The sequence below is a fragment of the Vulpes lagopus genome, chromosome 6 (genome assembly GCF_018345385.1).
Source record: "Vulpes lagopus strain Blue_001 chromosome 6, ASM1834538v1, whole genome shotgun sequence".
NCBI lineage: Eukaryota > Metazoa > Chordata > Mammalia > Carnivora > Canidae > Vulpes > Vulpes lagopus.
Genome location: NC_054829.1, coordinates 45,649,481 through 45,663,026, shown reverse-complemented (window position 1 = coordinate 45,663,026; position 13,546 = coordinate 45,649,481). Strand labels below are relative to the sequence as shown.

Sequence of the window (13,546 nt, the reverse complement as noted above, 5' to 3'; positions counted from 1 at the left end):
CCACAATAGGGAGTGGAGGGAGTGGTCTCCCACCTCTGGGGGTAGGAGTGTTTTCCTTCAGCTTTTCAGAGAGGAATCAAGGAATCAGAGCTGAAACACTGCTCTGGGAACTTTAAGGCCCATTGTATAAATACAAATGGCACACATAATGAAGCTTCATCCTATAGGGAGCCTACCCCTTGTCTTGTCCCTTCTACTAGACATTTTTCTGTACCTATCTTCAGTCTTTAGAATGTGAAGCCCCATGCATAGAGCAGAAATGCTATTTGCACACTTAATTCCTCACAAATTTTAGTTAACAGCAGTATCCCTCAAACAAGCATGGCCTCTCTGCCACTGACTTTTCCCTCCAACACTTCAGTGCTGGGGAACCCCACCTTTTGCAGTGTGACCCTTTACTGCCCCATTTAGAGCTGCCTCTGCTCAAGTGAAGGGCCTAGCCTGGCGCACCCAGTCTTATCAAACTTTTTGTCTGGAGTATTCATGTATTTAAGCCCTCAAGGAACAGTAATGTGGTGTTTTGGTGAAACTAAAGCCATAATAGAATGGAAAGAAAAATGGTTCTTCAAATATGTCTCCTGTAAAGTTTTACATATTACATAAAGACTCCTAACTCTGGGAAACGAACTAGGGGTGGTGGAAGGGGAGGAGGGCGGGGGGTGGGGGTGAATGGGTGACGGGCACTGAGGGGGGCACTTGACGAGATGAGCACTGGGTGTTATTCTGTATGTTGGCAAATTGAACACCAATAAAAAATAAATTTATTATTAAAAAAAAACAAACTTTGTCCCAGGATAATCAGATTATCCTGTTTTTAATATTTTCTCATCCTGTTTTTAATATTTTCTCAAAGTTTGATGGCCAAAACAGAATTCAGTTAGTTTTTTCAACTTTGTGTCTCTAAACAGGGTAAAGGTAAATCTTTCTGCATTAGAGTGTTAGAGTGCTCCATAATATATTAATCCCTGTGCTGTGCTACCCCTGCAAAATTATTTGTTCTGGTTAGGGGCTCTTGGTGCATAATAATGAGATATTATTTGATAATCAATTTTCCTGACTTGAGAATTATAATCTCTTTTGGTATTTTTGTGTAACAAAACACAGTGATGATATACCACTGAGAATAATAAAAAGAACATTTTAAATGGAAGACCATGAGAACCAGGACTGTATCACTGCACTGTTAAGTTTCCACATCTGATTCGTTTGTCTTTCAAAATAATATACATTAGCTAAATGGATATTTAAGACCTTAGAGTGGGACTTATTTAAATGAATTTTGATTGCTTTCAAATGTATTTTGTTTTGCTTTTTAAATGGAACTTTGGTCGTTACCAAAAAAAAAAAAAAAAAAAAAAAAAAAAACCTAATTTTTTTATTATGACCTTCAGCCAGAATGGGGAACAATATTTAATTTAGAGAAGGTCTTCTTTAAAAGCCAGTATGTCAAATTACCGACTTCCTTCTCTCTCTCTCTTTTTTTTAAAAGTTTTTATTTATTTATTCATGAGAGAGACAGAGAGGCAGAGAAATAAGCAGAGGGAGGAGCAGGTTCTCTGCAGAGAGCCCTATATGGCACTGGATCCCAGGATGCTGGGATCATTACCTGAGCCCAAGGCAGACACTTAACCACTGAACCATCGAGGTATCCCTCTCTAAATTCTATTTCAGCATTAACACATACTGAGTCCCAAATAACCCTGAATTATATATGGAAGATGAAAAACAAGTAAATTTTTTTCTTTGAATGTACTGAACTGATCATAATTCTCAAAATACTAGTTTAATGTTTGGAAAATATTTGTAAAGGAATGTGAATTAGAGCAGTTCAATCTCTTTGCTTTTTTATTTGTGTTCTTCATGCCAAAATTGTGTAAATATGGGCCACCAAAGCTTAAGCCTCTTCAATTATAAAATGAGGCTATGGCCATCATGCTTTAAACACTACCTGCCCCCGCCCCCAGTCCTCACTCTGTGCCCCCCCTACCTGAGATGCTGTGACCCAAGGTTTCCACAACCCATGGTTCCCACATGTGTCTCCACTTAGAATAATCTGGGGATTTTTAAAACATTTCCAACCCCAGGCCACATCCCAGATCAATTAAGTCAAATGCCTGGAACTTAGTTTTTGAAAGTCCCCAGGTGATTTCAATGTGCTGCCAAGTTTGAGAACCACCACCTCAACCAACCTGTTCCTAGACAAACTTTTGTTTATCCTTCCCACCTCAGTTCACCCATCTTATCCACACAGAGGATGTCTGATGCCCTCCTTGCAGGTCCTAGGCCTTCTCACGATTCTTCCTGCATAGTTTCACGCTGGCAAGATTTAAAGTGGATTGTGATTGTTTACTCATAGGCCTGCTTCCTCAAACTACTATAAAATCTAGGAATATCTTTACTTTCAAATCCCAGAGTCTAACCCTGTGCCTGGTGTTTGGAAGTACTCAATAAATTCATGGAATGAATAACTTCTTCCAAACCCCCCCCCCCCCCAAAATATATGTTATGTTAATATTTATATGCCATGGAAAGAGTAGTAATTTAAGATGTGCTTAATGTGATCTTTCACTGATGGGCAATGAATGTCTCATATTTAGGAAAACATCTCGTCATACCAATGAAAATAGAACTATATCTCAACATCAAAAAGAATCATAAAATATAACTTTACCTATGAATTTGAATTCTTTACTTAACAAATGCGGGGAAACATTTCCTGTGATAAGAAATACCTAACACAACCCATCCTCTCTCAGCTCCACTTCCATCTTGAGTAGATTATGTGTTGTTTTCCAAAGCAATCCTTTCAGAATTTTATGATGTTTCAGGGGCTTATAAAATGGTTTTTAAGAGTTTTAAAGTACTTAGTTTACAAAAGGTATTATATAAGAGTACATGTTTTTTGTGGTATTCACTGTTAATATGATCATTATGATTAAAAAAAATATTCACATAGTAAATTTTGCTACAATCTAATTCTAGACCATAAACCCAATCTTAAACATATGTTTTTTTTAAAAGCTGTTTAAAATATTTTTCTCCTTGGTTTACCTAATTATTTTATATTGCAGCAATGTTTCACAATCTAACAATATGTTGTTCTTTATCTGCTAGGTTCAGAAGGCCTGAAAAGAAATCAGATTTAGGAACTGTTTTCCAAGATAATAACGTCTTACTCATTTATCTTTTCATCTGAAATACTGAACTATCTCATTAGACATAAAATTAAGGCCTTACCAACTAGTGTTCACTATGCACTCATTCTGAATGCATATAAAAGATAAAGATGAGAGAAAAGTGCAGTCCTCCACTTTTAAATGCCTACATTTTCATCAACTACTGTAGACTAATTTTTAATTTTATTCTATTAAGTACAACTAATTTAGAAGGCAATCATCGAGAGGTAGTTGTCTTCTTTTCCATATGAAGTCACGACTTGAAATCATAAGCGCAATATCCTTGGACACTGCCGCTTTGCTTTATCAGAAATAAACTATGAATGTATTATCAACTGTGAAAAAAGATCAAAGCTTCTAATATTCTATTCCAGTATCATGGCTCCCAAATTGTAAAAGCTGGGAAAGAGGCAACTATTCCAAGTTAGCTTTAGCCCTAACAAACACAAAACTGAATGTCTTTTGCCAAGCAAAGTAGGCAAACAGGCACACTGTCAATCAGCCAGCTTTACCTACTGATGTTTGGATTAAAAGAGCATTTTTTAAGCTGGCTTCTGTCAGCATAAATCTGATTTTGGATACTGTCCTTTCTCAGGTTCTCCTCTGCTGGTCTCCTCACCCATTTGTCATACCTGGAAACATACACCCTGTTATTAGTTTAGTGAGGGGCCCCGTGGGGCGTTACTGCCGCCCCTGGTCAGAGGTCACTGGGTCAGCAGTCGGCCTAAGACCTTGGGGGGGGGGGGCGGCAGCCCAGCAGGTGGGAGCGCTGTGCATCCCTGGCCTGGGAACCAGCTGGATGGAGGCTGGGGCTCTCCGTTGTCTGCAGTTCCGAGTGGCAGGTCCCAGCGGGCATAGGCTGATCCACGAGGTGCAGCTCTTTCCCGGACCCAGCAACGAAAAGAGGCATAGAAACCCCAGTCTCCTGATTGGACTCTTGGCGCCATAAAAAAACACTTCCAGGGGCCCCTCTGCATCACCCGTCACCTTCGGGAGCAGGCAAACAGAATTTCGGAGGGGGTCACGTAGGCTAAAACCACAGCAAACAGAGGCTGTGTCTACCTTTACAATCGCAGGGAGAGTTAGCGGGGGAGGCTTGGCTTCCAGGCGGCGCCCCCTCCATCCAGCGTAAAACCCACGAGGGCGCGGCGTCCCGAGGGGTGGGCGGGCCGGTGGGTGCGGGACAGGAGGCCGGGAGGGAAGTGAGGAGTCACGAAGCCTCCTCCGCTGGGATCGCAGCCTCTGTGAGGGGCCTGCGCTCCGCCCGCCGCTCGGAATTAGTAAGACGAGGCTCAGGCCAAACAGCCGCCCCCGCCCAGCCCAGCCCGACTGGGCTCGGGAGAGCGCGTTCCAGGGGAGCGGGGGCCGCGCGCCGGGGAGGACCATTCGGCCGAGGGGGGAGCCGACAGCGTCCCCTCCCGCCTCCGTCGCGTGGGGAAAGGTCCAGATCGCAGGGGTCCGCACACACCGCGCCCTTCCGCGCTCTGCTCCCGCCTCAGGCCCCCGGAGTGGGGGTGGCGGCCTCCGCTTTCCCCGCCCCCGAGCCCCGGCACCCCTCCGCGGGACGCTTGGTTGGGTCCGGGGCGGGGCCGGCAGGGCTCCACGTGCGGCCGCAGGCTAGGCTCTCCGCTCCGCTCCCGCAGCTCGGCCGCCACCCCCGCCACCTCGGGGCGGACGTGTGGGCGGGGCCCCGGGGGCGGGGCCTCGGTGGGCGGGGCGGAGGCGGGGGGCGGGGCGGACGCGGAGCGCTCGTCTAGCTCCCGGGGCAGAGGGGCTGAGAAGAGCCGGGCTGGCGCGGCGGAGGCAGGAAGGGAGCGGGAGCTGGCGGGAGTCGGACGCCTGGCGCTCCGGGCTTTCTGCGAGGTACTAGCGGGAACTCGGCGCCTGGGGGGGCTCCCACTCCGCCCCCCGGCCCGGCCACCGCGCCCCGGCTGCCCACTGTGCCCCCTGCCGGCCGGGCGGCGGCGGCGGCCGGACGGGGCTTGGGGAGGGTTTCTGGGAGCCGAGAGCCCCGGCCAAAGCGGTGCCCCCTTGTCTGCGTCTTTCTTCGCCGCCTTCTTGCTTTCTCGGCTCTGGGCGTCGCGCACCGGGCTGGAAGGTCGCCCCTCCAGCGGCGGAGCTCGCCCACGCCGGGACGGGAGGACGGGCCCGGGGGCAGCCGAGCCCGGCGGCGGGGGAGGCGGGGAGCTCGTGGCCTCCTGTGCAGCGAGGGCGGGAGGCCGGCCGGGGCTGCGGGCTGCGCCCCGGGCTCACGGTGCCGCGCTCGGCTCCCCGGTGGTCCTCCGCGCCCTGTCCCGGGGGCTCCTGGCGGGTGCGCCCCATCGGCGCCTTGGACGGGGCGCCGGGGCCAGCCCCTGGAGCCTGCGTTCCTGGGCGCTCTGCCGCCTGTTGTGCGCGCGCGGGGGCCCGGCAGCCCGGCTGCGGGAAGGGACCCGAGCGCGGCGTCTGCCCCACGGCCCCTGAAGCGTCTGGTCGGGGAGCCCGAGACTGAGCCGGGGCTCGGCGGCGCCAGAAGGGGGCCTCGGTGGGATGCGAGTTGGGGGCGCGGCCTGCAGAATTTGGGTTCCCGGAGGTGCTTGCGGCGTGCAGGCCCGGCCCGGGGCAGGGGAGACCACCAGCCTGTCCTCGAGGAGGGCCGGGAGCTGTCAGGGGGCCGCGTGAGACCCACAGGGCTGGGAGCAGCACCTCGAGTCCCGGGACAGCATAACCTAGTGCGGAGGGCGTTTTCTTTAAGGGGATGAATAAATGGAAAGCTGTCAAAATAAGTATATTTTGAAGTTGAAATGAAAGCTGGCAGATGTTCAGGCCGTGCAGTTGTGTACTTAGCGTCCAAAGAAATATTAGCTCCCTTACACCCTTCTCGTTTTTATTTTTTTGGCAAAAATCTGTTTTGCCAAAATTTCCCCCAGGAGCTTTGCATAGCCCACAGCGGGGAAGGAAAACTTCAGCAAGCATTCTCAGGTTGCCTTGGACTTCAAGCCTGTGCTCTGCAGCTTTTTTGGGTGTGCAGAAAAAAGTATGTGATTCTGTCTTTTTTTACCCCTCTGAGATCCGACGATGTTTGTTTATGGGTTTTACAAGCATCTATTTAAATTTAGCTTTTACGCGAAATACTCCACCGTTACCACAGGGTGTAGTTTAGGGATTAGAAAATACTGTTGGAGAAAGCTGCTAGTGGCTTCATTTTCCAAGAATGTAAGTCATTTCCTTTCTGTGATTTCAGGGAGTTGATATTTCACAGCATCAAAACTTTGTGGGGAAAATTTTCCGTAATACATCTGTCATTAAAAAGGCTTTTGACTTTTGGGTTTTTTTTTTTTTTTTCCTTCTTAGAGCAGTGAGTGCATAAAGTCAGCTTCAGCATTGTTAAAGGATAAGAAGTTTTTCAGAATGTACAGCATTATGAAGAGTATTGTAGAAAGTGATTTTTAACAAGCACCAAGACTTACAGCCTGCTCGGTAGAGAGTTGGGGGAGGGGAGAAACCCCGAGGAGAGAGGCAGGAAAACAGATGCTTTTGCTGTTGTCCTTTGTAGTATAAAACTTGTAGCACTTAATCATTTTCCTTGGGTGTGGCTTTGAGAAATAAAAGTATTTTGTTAAAAATGAAGTTACTCCACAGTATGAGACAGCTGACATTTAAATGCTCTTTCAGTATGTTTGTAAACATACTGGATTTATATTCCATATTAAAATGGACCTTTGGGATCATTAGAAGAGAAGGGTCCCTGGGGGGATATCTACTATCAAGTTATCTGCAGGATATCTTCTCCAGAAAGCAGACTGACTGTAATATGAACTAATTTTCCCCCTTTTGAATTACTTGTAAAAATGCCTGAGATCTGACACTGATGGACCACAGTAATCAGCAGTTCTTGCAGAACTCAAAACATCTTAAGAGAAAGGAAATCTTTCTCTACTTCCACTCCCTCGTTTTTGGGGGACAACTGGGGTAAGCTATCAGCTTCAAGTACATAATTTGAACTTGCTGACTTAAGACGGTCTTAGCTCTCTAGGAAAACAGTAGTGCTAGCATGAAGACACTGTGTTTGAAAGCAAAGTGTCCATGTGCTAGGTAATCTTTTCTGGCAACACAATCTGTAAAAATTCATTCAGTTGGGCTAGCTGATTCCAGGGAAGTGGGGGTTGTAGAGCTTTTCTAGTTTCTGGACTTAGTTTCCACTTTTAACTACACTTATAAAGCCTTTGGCTTTCAGAACTTATGACATAATAGACTTGTGTAGCCTTTTGTGGCAGATGCTTGAAATGAAAGTTTCAAACAGAATTGTTTTTGACTGAATTGTCAAGTTCAGAGTTTAGTGTAAATGAGTCCTGTCTCACAACTTTTTGATAAAGGAATTCTTTGTAGTTTTCAACTTGGATGCTGCACATTTTGATTTCTGAGACTGAGGGTTAAAAAAAAACAAAAAAAACCTGCAAACAATTATTTTATTACATGAAAGCCAGTACCAAGAAAAGATTAATTCAGTCCAGATGTAAAAATGTATGTGAATTTTAGATTTGGATGATCTCAACAAGTTTTCCCTTTTGTTGATGAAACTGCCTGGATCCCAGATGGCATTCACAAATTATCCCTTAGGTGGTTTTCTGAGTTCAGAACTAAATTTCAGAGGCCTTCTTTAAAGTCCTTTTAATATTGTTTTAAGTGTTCTAAAGAATATAATGTTTTCTGTATTTATGCAGAGATGGGTTTTTCCTATTCCATGTTAATACAAACCTTATAAATACCCTGGTTTGGTAAATGAGGCCTGTGTAGGAAAGCCAGAAGTATTCAGCATTGTGTATTCTTATAGGCAAAGCATAGAATCTTTGGCTTTCATTTATGCAATTCCAGTTCTCTTTTAAAGGAAATAGAGTTTTGTGTGTTTGCAGTCTTCAGTAGAATCCTGTTGTAATACAGTTTGTGGTTTCTGATAAAGCAGTTGGTCCATATAATCCTCTACCCTGCTCCCTCACCAAGAAACAGCTAACACAACCTATGAGAAAACTCCAGTCCTTTAAAAAATCTGTACTTCCAGCACTAAAGTTATAAAGGGTGTGTGTTGCACACTTAAAATTATATACTTTTAAGAAGTCTTTGATTATGTAATTACACATTTGGGAGTTTAATTACATTGTGATTGTGTATTAAACAATTGAGTGTAGGAGGGAGAAATAGAAAAGATACAATGATGGAATTTTATGCTTGGTGTGATTTTAGTTACAATGTACATTTCTTAGGGGCATCTGGGTGACTCAGTGGGTTAAGCGTCTGCCTTTGGCTCAGGTCATGATCTCAGGTTTTGGGATCAAGCCCTACTCAGTGGAGAGTCTGCTTCTCTTTCTCCCTCTCCTCTGCACCTAACCCTACTCTTGTGCACGCACGCACCCTCTCTCTCTCAAATAGATAAATAAAATCTTAAGGAAAAAAAAAGTATCTTTCCTACACACAAACAGGAAAAATAGATTGTTGGCCTCTGTAGTTAAACTTTGATATGGAGGGTAATAGAGAGGGCCTTTTGAATTGCCATTATTCTAAGGAAGAGGCTTATTTATAAAAATAAGTAAAAGTAAGTCAAAGAAATAAAGAGGAAAGAGGAAGGAGGAAGTAGACTACCGGGCATTGAGTTGCAAGGGAAATCTGAATTTAGGATGAATATTTGAAACAAGGCTGAAGAAGGGAAAACTTTTATTTGAAAGTGGAAATTAAAAAGTAAGATCTTTTTGGCTGAGAAAAAAAGGATTAATATCAAGGTGCCCTACACTATCTGTATACAACTTGATATAGTGATGTTAAGTGATATTATTATCCTGGATGGCTCGCCTGCATTTGTGTTGAATTGCTGCTTTGATGTTAAATAATGTTTAGGAACGGGATGTTTATTATTGGGTGGAACACCCCACCCTACTTATCATTTCAAAGACTGGGAACACTTTTTGTCTAAATTCTACTGACTCTACAAAACTTAATTATTCCCCCCAAATTTGTGGAAACTAGAGCCTCCTTGCCATGCTGTAGGACCAGAAGGGCTCTACAGTAGCAATGGTCATGGTTATCATAAAATTTTAACTGAAAACAAGCTATGCCTGTGCATCCAGATTATCTGATATGATTTGGTGGTGTAATTACTGCTGATGCAAGTTTGTATAATACCACTTTTTTTAAAAAGATTTTATTTATTTATTCATGACAGAGAGAGAGAAAGAGAGAGAGAGAGGCAGAGACACAGGCAGAGGGAGAGGGAGAGAAGCAGGCTCCATGCAGGGAGCCCAACGTGGGACTCGATTCCCGGTCTCCAGGATCATACCCCTGGCCGAAGGCGGCGCCAAACTGCTGGGCCACCGGGGCTGCCCATATCACTTTTTATATGGATCCAATGGAGCAGTCATGTAGTGCACTGTATTGATCAAAAAGAGATTCTAGAACACTGGGAAGGGGAAAGAAATCACTGATTTGATAAGAAAAATTTTCTCAGGAGGAGAAAAATATAGTGCCACACCAAATTCAGATGAACCAGTTATAGGCCAGAGGAGAAGGCAGTGTTGCCTGCCGCTTCCTTGGAGCTATCTGCGCCCAGCATTTTCTTCGATGCCTTTCCCCACTTGTGTGGCCCTGCCTAGCAGGGTTTAACCTCCACAGCAAGAAACTAAGAGATTTGGTCATTATCTGGTTTATTTCATTAATGTGATAACTGGATAATTCTGACCAAAAATAACTATTGAGAACCTTCAGCATTCCTAATTGATTATCCAGGAATATTTTCAGATTTTTTTTTAAGAACCCTGGTTTGACACATATTTATTATAGGACCTTGAGCAGCAATGTTTTATAGGTATATGAACACAGAAAAGCAATAATTTTATACTAACTTAGAGCTATAGTTTCATATAAAGGAGGAAATCATTATAAAAATCAAGCAAGTTCTGGATGAAGATTTTAGGAAATGAATGAAAAGCTCACTTAGCTTTAATGTGTGGTTTACATTAAATGAGTAGTTCTTTTTCTCCCCACAACTAGCAGCACTTGTATTGTCCAATTTCAGTAGATGGTTTTGGGAGTGGGGGTCCCTGTGGCTTTATTTCTTTTAACATGTTATTGAGTAATTAGATACAACCAGAAAAATGCACAGATCAGAAATATATACCACGAAGTGATCATATCCAGGCAGCCAGCATCCAAATAAAAAAAAAAAAAAAACCAACAACCAGATCATTACTTCATCTCTCCCCCACCCCCTCTCTCCCACAGAAGCCTCTCCTTACATTTGTAATCCCTGCCCCATGGGTACCAGTGCTCTGACTTCAACTGCCACAGGTTAGTTTTAACCTGTTCTCAGACTGCATTTAAGTGCAATCACATATAAGTTCTTTTTTTCTGTTTTCAGCTCAACATAGTGTTGTGTCCAAACTGATGTAAGTAGCAGTTCTTTTTCCTTTTATTTCTGTGGATAAATGTATCCAGTTTATGTCCTTTTGATGGACATTTGGGTTAGTTTGGGGCTGATATTTGGGGTATGACCTTTTGATGGCTCAAGAAAAGTTGAGTACTTTGGAGTTGAGAGTATAGTCTCAAGATTAAAAGAGAAAAATACCTAAGAAATGTGAGAGAAAAAATGCAACATTACAAAAACACTCAGTCCACAGAATCCAGTGTTTCAGGGACATGGGAGTAGACCAGCTGGATATTGCCAGATTTTAACTGATCATTGGGAAGAGGGAGGAGACCTTCATTGGCAGCTAGCCTCACCATTGTTTTTATAAGTGGAGGGACTGATGCCCTGTGAGGTTGAGTGACTCAGTCTCACAGCTAAGGACAGCATCAAGAGTACAAGCTGCTTCTGACCCTCGGTCTAGTCTGGATCAGTGCTGAGCACTAAAACCTAGCCCGCTCACTATTCTGGAGTTCAAGCAGTGAGTCCACTGGCCTAAGGATAGGGTGCCCTTTTCTGATTGCCACTAAGGTATTCTGTGGCTCTGTTCAGATAGACTTAGACCTGCCCAGAGAAAACTGAGCAGGAGCCCAGTGAGACAGAATTTTACCTCCTTAATGCTGTTCTACCTCTGCTCCCATGCAGAAGTCCCTTAGGACTTCTCTTTTTTCCCTTTTCTCCTTCTCCCTGTGTTCTAGGGCTTTCCAGTGAGATGTTGGGTATTAAGTGCAAAGTAGGAGACATCTTGAGGTTCCTCCTGACTCATTCTTTCATCGATCCATAAATGATCTAGGCTGGACCCCAATTTCAAAGGACTGCTTTCTAAATATTTTCAGAATAGTTCATTCTTAGGATATTGTGAAGAATTCTTTTTTCTTTTGTTTTTTGTTTGCCTCTTCCTGCCATTATGTCCCTACCTTTTACACACTTTTCTCCTCCCTTGGACACCCTTACCCCCCTTCAAGTTATCTTTTCATAAACATCTGTGGAAACATCCTGTCTCTACCTATAACAACAGTAAAATTCTGATGCTGAAGTCTATGGCAGTCTCCAGGAAGCATTTACTGTAAAACATAGGATTATGAGCAATCTAATAGATAAAACAAAGTGCTTATAAAGAAAAACAAATGATATAAATCTTTCTTTTGTGTTTCCTTAAAGAGAAAAAGAGCATTTTTTGTGATTTAAGAAAAGGCTCAGAATTTTCACGTAGGCTCATTAGGAAGGTGAAAAACAGGTAAAATAACAGAAGTTTTACAAATGGGTAGTAAATATATCCTGCTCAAATTATATACTGCTTAGAACAGCAAAAACTTAGCATGTATAATCTTAGAAAATTTTTTAAAAATGAGTTGCGTCACCATAGGATCACAACTCTGACAAGTTGATCGCCGATATTACTGCAGAAAAGAGTAGTGTGTTTCAGAAGCAACAAGGAAGAAAAGCAGGTAAGTATAACAGTAAGAACGAGGTCTTTGATATCATCTTCTGGGGCCCAGATCCAGGCTCCACTATCTTCCAGTGTGTAACCTTGAGGAAGTTACTTAATTCTCTGAACCTCCTTTTCCTTGTCTAGAAAGTGAGGATAAAGATAGTAACTGTGCCACAGTGCTGTTTTGATTTTTAAGTGAAGTAGTACATATAAAGCAATGATATAGTCTGACTGACACATGGCAAATTGTCAAGTAATGTTAGCTGTTATTACTGAAGACAAAAAAAAAATGTTGCATAGGATTTATAGTTTTCTTGGTAGTTCTTGAGCCTTTAATTTACCAGTAGCTCCTGAGATTTTATTATATTTTGTTTTTGATAACATTCAGCAGACAGCAAAACATAGTATTTCTCAGTTACAGATATTGGACAATCTATATCACTGCACTGAGAGTAGCTGCTGGCCTGTCTCATTGATCACTAATTGGTTGATTGATTTTCCCTAATTCTCTTTTAATTTCCAGTAGTCTCACTCAGTCTCTCAGCTTCTGCTTACTAGATAATTATTCCTTTCCAGATGCCAAAAAATAAATCTACAGATTAAAAAAATACTCTTTATGATAATGAAGATTGTGCAAAGTATTTTTAACTTAGTACCAGTGACCCATGTCTTTTGCTCTTGTACCCTATTGATTTTATGTACTTTTAAAGAAAACCACGATTATTGGTATAAAGCAATTGTTTTTTTTTTCTCATCCCCTCTTCCCCCCACCATTGGCATAGTTTATATAATGTGGGTCAGACCCCTTTATAATTTTCTCTCATGAGTTCCAAAGCTTAAGATTTTAAACTACTCATTCAATGGAAATTAATAGTCTGAAAATTTCAAAAGGAGCATTTAAGAAAAACAAACTTAAGCACATTAGAAAGACACATTTACATCTAAACAGCATAATTATAAGCCCAGTCAAAATAGACACAGGATCTTCCAGAATAGTCATGATGTATCATTTTGCCGTGTTCATTAAAGCAGGACCTGCCTTGCATAACACCATGTCCTGTTATGCATTGTGTAATGTCTTTAACTTAGTGAACACTTTTTAAAGCATTAAGTTTACGAAGTCCATCAAAAAATAGGTTTTACATCTCCAAGAAGTATCCACCATGTTGGATACTTTGTACATGCCCTGCCAAAGTGCTTCTTGTCTAGGTGAGGGAACAGAATACATGTGTGTAGAAAGGAATTATATGTTTCCAGATAAGTGCTAAATGGAGTCCTAGTTTTAGAGTACAGAATTACTAATGGCTAAAGGTAGAATGTCCCTTGTTTCCTTGGGGCTGCTGGATTTGTGTTAGGCCATCAGGTCAGGCTGGGATCTTTCTATTCTTCAAGCACAAAGGAGCTTTTTTCTAACAAAAAGTTAGGATCTAGTAAAAGACTCATATTAAAAGAAAACATCAAAATTGGAATTATTAAACGTTTATTTAACTTCATTCACTTAATTATAAT

General features: G+C 42.9%; 1 protein-coding gene across 2 annotated transcripts in view; it reads left to right on the top strand.

Annotated features, from left to right (window-relative positions):
- Nucleotides 1-4,916: 4,916 nt before the first annotated feature.
- The window catches only part of FRMD6 (FERM domain containing 6), a 75,815-nt gene continuing 67,185 nt past the window's right edge, over nt 4,917-13,546 (top strand). For both annotated transcript variants that reach the window (XM_041759464.1, XM_041759463.1), the window contains exon 1: nt 4,917-5,039. The gene's annotated coding sequence lies outside the window, so the exon portion shown is untranslated. The remainder of the gene's footprint in view (nt 5,040-13,546) is intronic.